Source organism: Lepidochelys kempii, chromosome 3 (genome assembly GCF_965140265.1).
Source record: "Lepidochelys kempii isolate rLepKem1 chromosome 3, rLepKem1.hap2, whole genome shotgun sequence".
NCBI lineage: Eukaryota > Metazoa > Chordata > Testudines > Cheloniidae > Lepidochelys > Lepidochelys kempii.
Window position 1 is genome coordinate 6,592,495 of NC_133258.1, and position 10,557 is coordinate 6,603,051.

Consider the following 10,557-nt stretch of genomic DNA (forward strand, 5'->3'; position numbering starts at 1 on the left):
CCTTCCAAGCCTAAGCATACACGTCTATGTCAGCATCAGGGATATAAATCCCCCTTTCAAAGTATTTGAACAATTAAACATGCTTTTAAAATTGATTTTAAGATAAAGACTCAAACAGAATTGGAAGACTATCCAACATCTCTGCAGTGGCATGTTCTACAGCAGTAACAATGATTTTCAAGCCTGAGTTCTCCCCCACAGTTAGAGTGCTATGCACGTTTATGTTTTATGTATAAAAAAAATTTAGACATCACAATGAGAAGTAGAGTTGGTCTGCAGAATGAGAGTGATCAGGTGCCAGTCATAAATCCATAAGGACCAACACATCCCTGATGCAGAAGAGTCAACTGCCAATGATGATGGGTCCCTTCTTGATCTAACTCTCAAGGTACGCTGGCAAATTCATGATGAGTTGCACCAATGTAACAAATCAGCCTCTCTGATCACAAGTTTTCTAGTCATGCACTGAGCACTTGAGAATATTTTAGTTTGTCAAATGCCTTTTCTCCTTGGACAGAAAACCCTGCTACATGGGCAAGTCACTCAACTTCTGTGCCAATGTCCCGCATTTGAAAAATGAGAGTGCTCTTGCTTATGCCCAAGGTATTATGAACAGTTTAATATAGGTCAGGTGTTCAAATAATATCACAGTAAGCACCACAGAAAGGCATATACATGTTAAAAGATTATCATCTAAGTTGCAACATCAAGCACACAAAAATTATGAAATGGCAGATTTACAGCTGTCTGTGCAACCTTAATCCGGCCCTCTTGCTTACCAACCTGTACACTGAATGTGGCAGGGGTTCCATGGAAAAAATATTATGTAATTAAAAACTAACAACAGTTGCATGGGCATCCCTAAATCTGGCATTTCCTGACTTTTCAGTTCTTGACTTTGCAACCTAGATAATTGCCGCCTGATATAGCTTCCAGACGGGATGAGAAAGGAAAGGGAGGTGGGTTAGTACAGCAAAGCAAGGCCTTACACGTAACAATAGCATTTCTCTGTTCATATTACACTGATATAATGGTATTCCCATACAGGAATATAACTCTGTCCACATTAGGTGCGTGCCTTCATTAGGAAAAGAAGTGTACTAATTTGAGTTAAAAACCTAGTGCCGATGGGCAGCCTGTAGTATTCACACAAGTTAGCATGCCAAGATAAACCACAGGCTCCCCCGTAGCAGGGTGAGATAAAGACTATGGGAATCGTAGGATTTGCCTTAACTTGTTTAACTCAAGTTAAAATCATAGTGAAGACAAGCCAGTTTGTAGTTTTTATATGAGATAAGTTGAGAACACACCTTTTTCCTAAAAAGAAAAGGAGTACTTGTGGCACCTTAGAGACTAACCAATTTATTTGAGCATGAGCTTTCGTGAGCTACAGCTCGCTTCATCAGATGTTTACCGTGGAAACTGCAGCAGACTTTATATACACACAGAAATCATGAAACAATACCTCCTCCCACCCCACTGTCCTGCTGGTAATAGCTTATCTAAAGTGATCAACAGGTGGGCCATTTCCAGCACAAATCCAGGTTTTCTCACCCTCCACCCCCCCACACAAATTTACTCTCCTTTTTCCTAGTGGAGACAAGGAGTGGGCGGGGTGGGGGAGGGAAGTGTACCACTTTCACTATACTGGTATATTACATACACAAGTTGTTACTACTTTAGATAAGCCCTGAGAGAACGGAAATAGCGATTTTTAATATTTTACAATTTAGTTAAATCTGAATGGAATTTCACCAAAAAAAAAAAAAGAAAAAGCACCTTTCTACCTTGACAGGATTACCCTGGTGCAAACAATGGAGGCATTAAAGCTTCTCCAAGATTATAAGGAGAAAAGTTAGGGAACCTAAGTACAGGATCACTACCAGCTCCCCTTATAATACTGAAGACTGTTACAGGATAATATAAAGAAATTGACACTTGAGGGCACATTATATCCAGGCATTATGGTACTTGTCACCAACACAGATCTACACCCCTGCAATACCTATGAAGTTAACGACAGTAGAGCAAATCCTGTCCGCCATAACCACAAAGCCAAAAGAAGCAAGACTACTCAAGCGAGTAACAAGCAGAATTTGGTCCAGACTTCCCTTGATGTCAGAATTTGTTACTTAGATGTACTGCACTTTGCTTTATTTTTTTAAGAGTTTAATCTTAGCAGCATTAAAGGAATTTAAGTCAACATCTTAGGCTGTAGAACAAAACAGAAAATAGGTTGTGTTACTTTTTCTGATCTGGGCAGCTTAGTTCTGTGTTCCCCAAACAGTAGGTCCAGGGAGGGGTCTGGGTGGGTCACACCCCTCACCCCACCCCCAGCATCTCACTTTTCCTGGGCAGTAGGCAGCGGTATGGGGGGAGAGTTCCAAGCAGCAGCAGAGAGGGAGTGGCCAGAGTCAGCGAGCAGACAGTCAACCATCTGCCCCACCCTGCATGTGCCCAGAGACATTCCCCTACCCCACCATCCATGCTCTCACTTCCCCTAGCCCAGCAGGCAGTGGGATCCAAGCAGCAGCAGCATCACTGAGGAAGTGCCCCTGGGGCACGAGGAGGTGGCCGACTGCCCTCCCTCTGGCTCCAGCCACTTCCTCTGTGCTGCTGCCGCCAACCCAGATCCCGCTCTCACTTCCCCTGGGCAGCATGCAGAGGCACAGGTAGCAAGGTCCAGGTAGCAGCAGCAGCCCAGAGGAAGCAGCCGTGGCTGGCCGGCCAACAATCAGCTGCCTGACAGCAATCGCAGCCCGGCCCAGCCATAGGGTTGCCAATTTTGGTTGGACGTACTGCTGGAGGTTTCATCACATGACATTCTTTAATTAAAGATTAATCTTTAATTCCTGGAGACTCCAGGACAATCCGGGAGAGCTGGCAACATTCCCCAGCCATAGAGAGAGAGGAACCAGCTGGGGCTGCAGGAGGGGCAGGACAACCGAGAAGGCGAGAGGAGAGGGAAAACAGGGGTAAAGGGGTGTTCTCAGAAAGGGACAAAATGCAGTTAGTGGGTTGCCTTAGTCAGAAGTGTGGGAAATATTGGTTTAGTTTACTTTTTTAACTTCACTCATTTCGAAAAGTGAAATCAGATGCTCAGTTTTACTTTCCATGTACAGTTCCCCATGCATTACAGTAATATGCAGTTGTGTTTATATTTCCAATACTGCAAAAGAATGTATAAGCCCAGACAAAACACTGGTTTCAGTGACATTTTAGAAACACTTATTCATATTAGGTTTTGTAAGGTTATAATGGTGGTAATACCTTAAGACAAGACTGTAAAATCTGGGAGCCTAGAGTTAAGGAGTAACAAAGTGGCCCGGTTTTCAGAGGGACCGAGCACCCGCAGCTCCCACTGAATTCACTAGATGCTCTACACTTCCGAAAGCCAGGCCAATTAGTGTTGAACTATGGATCTGATGTGTAACTTTAGGCACCCAAAAAAGTTTTTAAATTGATCTCTTTCAAAGGAGGGCCTTTTTTCTTATAAAGTATACTGGAAGAAAGTAAACGGAACGTAGTCTAAGGACTACCTGGAACTTGTAGAACAGTAAAAATATTGAGGCTATTCTGAAATGCACGTTGTTTATGCTTTTAGTTTACACAAAACCCGTTATTTATGTACATGCTAGCAAAGGGAGAACTAATTAAACCCTATTCCTATTAAAAATGAGTCAGCAAGAAAGAGCAAAGACTGAGGCCTGTGAAGTATAATTGTTATACCTGCATTTTTTTTTTTTTTTAAATAAGTGGCTCACACTTGTTTTCCGTATAACAATATTCTTAACGTGTCATTTGGAGACATGTGCAAAGATGCTTTACAAGTGAAATCTATTCCAAGGAATTCCAAATACTAACACAGTACTGAGTCAGGCTTCACACTTTTAATGTACATTTGGACTTGATGCATAACTGTACAGTAAGTTCAGATATGAGCATACTGTAAATGCTCAGGTTTCATATTCTTAACAATATTCTATACCCAGCATTTTACTATTAAATTTGCACTTACACATGCAAGCAAGAATATTGTATGACCTATTTGGTATAAATGGTTCCAGAGTGACCAGCTGTCATTCCTTGAATCCGAACACAATGTGCTTTGAAATTAAACAGTACTTGTGTTTGCTTTTCACCTTTGAGTCAACTGAGTCTTAAGTGAAAATGAGGTTAGTGCACTCATCCTATGCACACTAGTGGATATTGGTTCACACCATAAATAACCTCCCAAAACCATTTGATTAGGAGTCTCTGCTCAAGAAAGGGTCACCACTGAAACAGAAGTTAGCACTGATGCGCATTGGCAGAGCAGGAGAGAAGATGCAGTACTAGAGTAGCAGGGGTCAGAATTAAGGAATAAAACAGAAGAGATTAAAACTGGGTAGTAGGTCCTACTCTAGCTAATGCTGTAAAGTTCTTGATTTTCGTTAACATAAATTCACCCACAATTTTTTCAATCTGATTTGAAATTTAAACTAGTCACAAACAAGTGTCAAAAAAACTATTCTGATAAGTCATTTCCATTACCATTAAAACCACTACTTTCAGGTATTTAACTCAACTTGAAATGTGTTCTGTTAGAAGTTGTATGCAAAGTCTCCGTTTAGGAATGAAAAGGAAGCTTTAGGAGGGGTGAGGGAGAATTGCATTATTTTTAAAATAATGCAACTATAAAAATTAATGATTCCAGATACTTTAGAGGGTTTGTTGTAGATCCTGCAAAGGCTTTTTTAAGTCAGGTTGGTTCAGCTTTATACATAGAAGACCGATAGGTTTAGAGGTTCAATGCTTCAATTATCAACTTTTCTCCCAAGTTTTGGAGTTAAATATATATGAAAAAAGTGAACACAAAAATAAAAATCCCTTTCCCTCTCAACTGCTAAGCTTTAAGTCTCTTGATATGTCATCATTCTCCATTCATAGAGCTCCAAGCCAGAGTACCCTGAACCTCTGACCCAAAAACGTACCCAAGACCTAAATTTTGTTTTTGTTTTTAAAAACCAACAGTTCCTTATTCAGGACATCATGAACACACAGAACAGGTGGCAAGGCTCGTTTCTTCTCCCCCACCCCCTTTTCCACATCAGCTAATTCATGTAATATCCTGATCAATTTTAAGCATATAATAAAAAACTGAAAAAGGTGATCCAGTTTAAGAGATCCTGTTCTTAGTTAAGCAGCCTGTTTTATACGTATCTTTCATGACACTTAGATTTCATAGAACAAAACTAAACAAGTTAAACATTTGTTTCCCCCAAAAGTTAGACAGAGGGTCAGCCTTGATTTTGCATCTCCTTGAATCTGTCTTTTTAAGACGGAGCTTTAAACATTTAAATGTTTTTGTGCCTCTGGGAGAAAATTACACATACATCTGAGGGCAGAACCTGCCTCAGTTTTATTTTAGAAGTTGTCTTAGCTTCATCATAGGCAGTGCCCATATTTTGCAATTGAGGCTCGTACAGCTTACTTGCCAGAAAAGTTCGAGTGACACTGCTCATTCGTATATTCATTGAACTATTTTGCATTTCTATTACACCTTTCCTTTGACAACACACAAGCTTGTACAGGTTTAGTTAAATCAGGGCAAATCCCTCTGTGGGGACACATTAATTCAAAACTGGCTGTCAGTTTACCTTGCTCCTATTTGTTTACAGGGGCAAGCTAAACCAATAAGCAAGTTTAAATGGATTTAAAGTGTCCACACACCAAGATGTATTGTCTTAACTAAATCTATTTTAAAAAAATAATCACATTTTTAGTTAAACTGATGCAATTTTGTGTTTAGGGCAGTCCCCAGAGTCCTCAAAGCACTTTAAAGCTTGTCTACACAGAAGGTATGCCTATTTAACAAGGGATGTTATGTTAAACTGATGCAACTTTGCATGGCACTACCCTTGAATCTGCTTAAGAGCCAGGTTTAAACAGATACAAGAATAGTGCCAAGCAAAGTTGCACCATTTCAACCATTTAGACCAGGCCTTAAGTATTATGGTTATCTACAATTGTCTGTTTGAACTAGTTTCTAAATAAACCAATATTAAATGCTTGATTGAATTTGTCAACAATTAGCCTTTGTTATATGGCAGCGGTAGCTACAGGATGTAGTAGACTCTGGGCTGTATTTGCCCTTTTGGGCAGGCTTGATTTAACTTTTACCTGTTTCTCTGAGCTTTCCCTATTTCTCTTTTAAAAACAGATTTCAATGTAACTTTAAAAACTATTTTTTATTCCCTCCCTTTGATAAAAGAGATAAGTATTACTGCTTCAAGGAAATGAGGAACCAAGCAAAACTTGCAATATAAGTAGTTTGCTTACACAAAAATTAAATTAATGTTCTTCAACTGGCAAATTGCTTATGCAAGAGAGGATTTTTTTAGTTACAACGCTCACACCCTAACTTCTGACAATCCTCATAGGTCACATGCAAATTAACTCTCTTGGATTAGTAGCCCACAAGGTGTTGATCTCCAGCAAATCTGCTCGTTATAAAAATGTTTATAAAAAGTTAAGGAAATCTAATGATCCTAAAGGTTTCAAACATTTATAGATGTATCACATATAAATGATGTTAAGAGACTGAAGTCTCAGCAATGGGCACATATGTTTCTAAAACAAGACAATGCAGTATTAGAACATAAAATGATAGTATTTCTATGCCAATAATTCTACAATGGAAGTTGTATGACTAATTACGTGAATTAGTCATACAGTCGTGAATTTTTCTCTTACAGTGTTCACAGCAGAGGGCAAGTTATGGGGGAAAACCAACAGCCTAACACCATCTCTAAATCAAACTAATGACTAAAAAATAAAGATCTTAATTAGTACTACTCTAACCCAACGTGGTTTCTTGTGAAGTGCATTTGTTTTGAAAGCAAGGAATCATGCTGCTAAACAACATGACAGCAGCATATTTCTAGACAATAAATACTTAACTTGAGCAAACCAGGTAAGATCATATCATTTCAATCATGCCCACAGGCTCTGAGACAGGTATAATATTGCTGAAGTTACTATTGTTGTCTAGCATCAGTAGGTGTTTGTTTTTAAAAGGGACAACTTGAACGCCAATCATTTTCAAAAACTCAGTTAAATGTAGTTTCAGATACTATATCAGTTTCTGAGACCCTCCGCAAATTTGTCGATTTATAATCACCTTTTCCTGTTTCTCTCCCTGTTGCTGTTCAAGGGGCTTAAACAAACTGGAGAAACTGTATGTAATAGTTTTTGCTGTTTCCGCTACATAAAGAGCTGTCATAGGCACAAAGTAACTTAAACATTTTAGAACATTTAAACTTTCCCATAAGATTGTGGCAAGCTGAAAATACTACAGGCTCTGAATTGGAATAGGATAGTACACCCCTGGAAAAGTAAACAGTAAACCTCATTTTTAGTTTAAATCCACTAACATACTACTCATCTGTACTTCATCAGGTGTACCACTTTTGAGATTCACATTTCCTGCAACCCCACATAAGCCAGGTCACGTATATAAATGTAAACTATGAACATAAGGAATGCAAGATCTTAAGAACAGCACATGCTAAACACCTACATTATTAAGAGTTTTCAGCTCTGCCTTGCTCTTTGCTGTGTCCCCCTTTTTGGTTATGCCATATCTGGGTCTGTAGAGTTAACATCCACTATATGTTGAGTAAACTTTTACATACCAACTCTCTAGCACTTTAGGTCACAAACCACCCCCTTGTTGCATTGTAGTATAATGCAATACAATCATGAAAATATCAAACATAAAACAACATAATGGCAACGCAATTCTCAGCTATTGAAAGGTCAACATGCACCTAAGAAACCAGGGATTTTAGTGTCTAGAGCCGCCTACACTGGAAGAAAATTGCCTCTCAGCCACTGCTTCTATATAACTAAATGTCATATTCTACTAGCTATAACCCCCTTAGTTCCAACTGGAACTCCTGGGTTGCCACTTACACACACCCCCAACTTAAGAATTATCCACAGTCTGCTGCTGCTTCTAGTCCACGTTTCTAGGACAGAAACCTACAAAATTTAGGGCAACAATTCAGCTGCTGACAGAGGAAAAAAAGCAGAAAAAAATCAAAATCTCCCCACACACTTCAGAACAGCAGTAAGCACCATACACATCTTTTACTCAGACTGTTGGCTGTTTTTCCAAACAAAATGCATAATGACTGAGCCATCTTCTCAGCTCAAATTACACTGAAAGCTATTTGATACCACATTACCATCTTCATTTCCTTTAACCAAGAAACCGCATTAATGTATTACTTGTTTTTCCTCTTAGAAATTTTACACGAAAAAATTAATGTGCGTAACCTAATTCAATGGTGCTGGTGTAATAATGTAACTGATCAGAAGATGCAAACAAACAAAGAGCTGTCATTTAAAAGGCAACAAAATGAAATGTCTTCCCCTCCCCCAGCCCGCTGTCCCTGCAACAGACGTTTCAGCAGCTCCCTGTTGCTGTGTGACCACCACCACCCCCATTTGTGCGCAGCTTCACCCCATCAACAACCCCCATTCCCTCCCCTTCAGCCATGTTTGCAGAACCAAGACAAAGTCACTCCATATAGTTCCAATTCCTCCCTCACAGGGACGCTAGAAGGAAAAAACCCTGCTTCCTTACTTTTCAAATCAATTTCTTAACAATCTGAACAAACGCACAAACTAGTTCAGAAACGAAGAGCCCTGATTTAATCAGCTTCGACTGTCACCCATCCCCTTCCCCGCACTGCTGCTGTGCGGGAGCCAAAGCGTGCTGCACCCTCCCACCCCCCAAACCCCCTTATCCCCAAACCAACAGACATTTCTTTCACATTACCCCTACAGCCACCCCCCTCAAAGAAGAATGGCATGGCACACAGTACAGCCCAGAAACCCGCAAAAAAAAAAAAAAAGGCCAAAATACCCCTTAGACTAGGAGTTGTCTATGGGGAGAATGCTCAGCTCCTCACCAGCGTCCAGGACAACTTCAAAATACTGAACATCCCCCTTCCCATCCCCCTTCTCCTCCCCTGCCTCCCGCACACACCCATTTGCTACTTTCTAGCACCATGACAGCTTTAGTTTCCCCCCGGCACAGCCCAGACCACGGAGGGTGCGTTTGCCTGGTGGTTTCCCCTCCTTACCCCGACGCGCGGCTGAAGGGGAAGGGGCCCAAAGTAACAGCCCCACCGCATGCCCCCGTCCCTCTCCCCGCATTTGCTCCCCCTCACCCTCTCCGTGCCCCTAGCCCGAGTGCTCCGCTCCTCCCGAGCCCCACAGCACCGGGGGGGGGGGGGAAATACCCCACCCCGCCCCCTCGTCCAGGGCCCCCCCAGTGCCCTAGATCCCCGCCTCCGCCGCGCCGCGGGGCGAGCACTGGGGGGTCCTCCAGACGCCGCTGCACCCCAGTTCCCGTCGGGCTCGCCCCCTACCCAGCCTGGGGCCCGCCCCCTACCCAGCCTGGGGCCCCCCTGCACACACACACACACACACACCCCCGGTGCACTGCTCTAGGGTGCCCCTCACTGGACCTGCTCTGCCCCCAGCCCCCCCGCAGTACCCCAGAGCCCCCCCACCACACACCCGTTGTGACCCGCCCCGCCCCTCCCGGCCCAGGCGGGGGGCAATGGGGCGCCGCCGCCCCTCCCCTCCGCCCGGCCCCCTGACAGCTGCAGTCCGGCCGGGCTGCGAGCTCCGCTCACCTGCCGCCGCCGCCGCCTCCGGCCTGCCCCCAGCGGAGCTCACGGGGGTGCGACAGCGGCTCCGCCGGCCACACGGAGGGGGGCGGCCCCGAGGGGCTCCGGCTCCCGCTGCTGCTGCTGCTGCTGGGGCCCCGGCTCCCGCTGTGGGGTCCTGGGCGCCCGGGGCCCCCTGCTCCGGCTGCTGGGCTCGGCTGCGGGGCTCGGGCTCCGTCTCCCTCCCTCCCGGCGGGGCGGGGCCGAGCGAGGGGCGGTGTCGCCGCCGCGGCCGGGCCCGGATCCCTCCCCCTCAACCGCTCTCAGCGCCGACGGCTGCCGCCATCTTCCCCCCCCCCCCCCGCCGCCGCCCCCCCCCCAGGGGCCTGGGCGCAGGCCGCGGCCTTTCCCCTCCCGCAGAGCGCGGGGTCCTCCAGCCGCCAGGGCGGCGCCGCCGCCACACGGGGCCCGCGCTCGCGGGGGGGGAGGGGTGAAGAGAGAACCAGTCGCCATCTTGGTAAAGGGGCCCAAGCACCGCCCTGCCCCCACTCCCAGCACAAGCCTGCCCCGAGCACCATCCCCACCCCCATCTCCTCCGTGCCGGGGACTCAGCCTCCGCCCCTCTCCCCTACAGGGCCTGGGGGCCGCTTCCCACCCCCACTTGCCCCTGGCCCCCCAAGCCCCAGTTAACGTTCCCCGCTGCCCTCCAGCGGGCAGCCTGCAGGCCCAGGGTCGCCGCTAGGGTGCCCAGACAGCGGGGTAATAGGAGCGTCTCTAGTAAAAAGACCCAAAAATTGGGACTGTCCCTATAAAATCGGGACATCTGGTCACCCTAGTCACTACCCTACCGAGCACCCCCCCCAAGTGCTCCCTCCCATAGCAACCGTGTACC

General features: G+C 44.9%; 1 protein-coding gene across 12 annotated transcripts in view; it reads right to left on the minus strand.

Moving 5' to 3' along the window:
- The window catches only part of NCOA1 (nuclear receptor coactivator 1), a 359,657-nt gene extending 349,631 nt beyond the window's left edge, over window positions 1-10,026 (minus strand). For 6 of the 12 annotated variants that reach the window (XM_073335589.1, XM_073335594.1, XM_073335585.1 and 3 more), the window contains exon 1: window positions 9,693-10,026. The gene's annotated coding sequence lies outside the window, so the exon portion shown is untranslated. The remainder of the gene's footprint in view (window positions 1-9,692) is intronic. The other 6 variants (XM_073335591.1, XM_073335593.1, XM_073335592.1 and 3 more) reach the window with 1 other exon arrangement.
- Window positions 10,027-10,557: the final 531 nt, after the last annotated feature.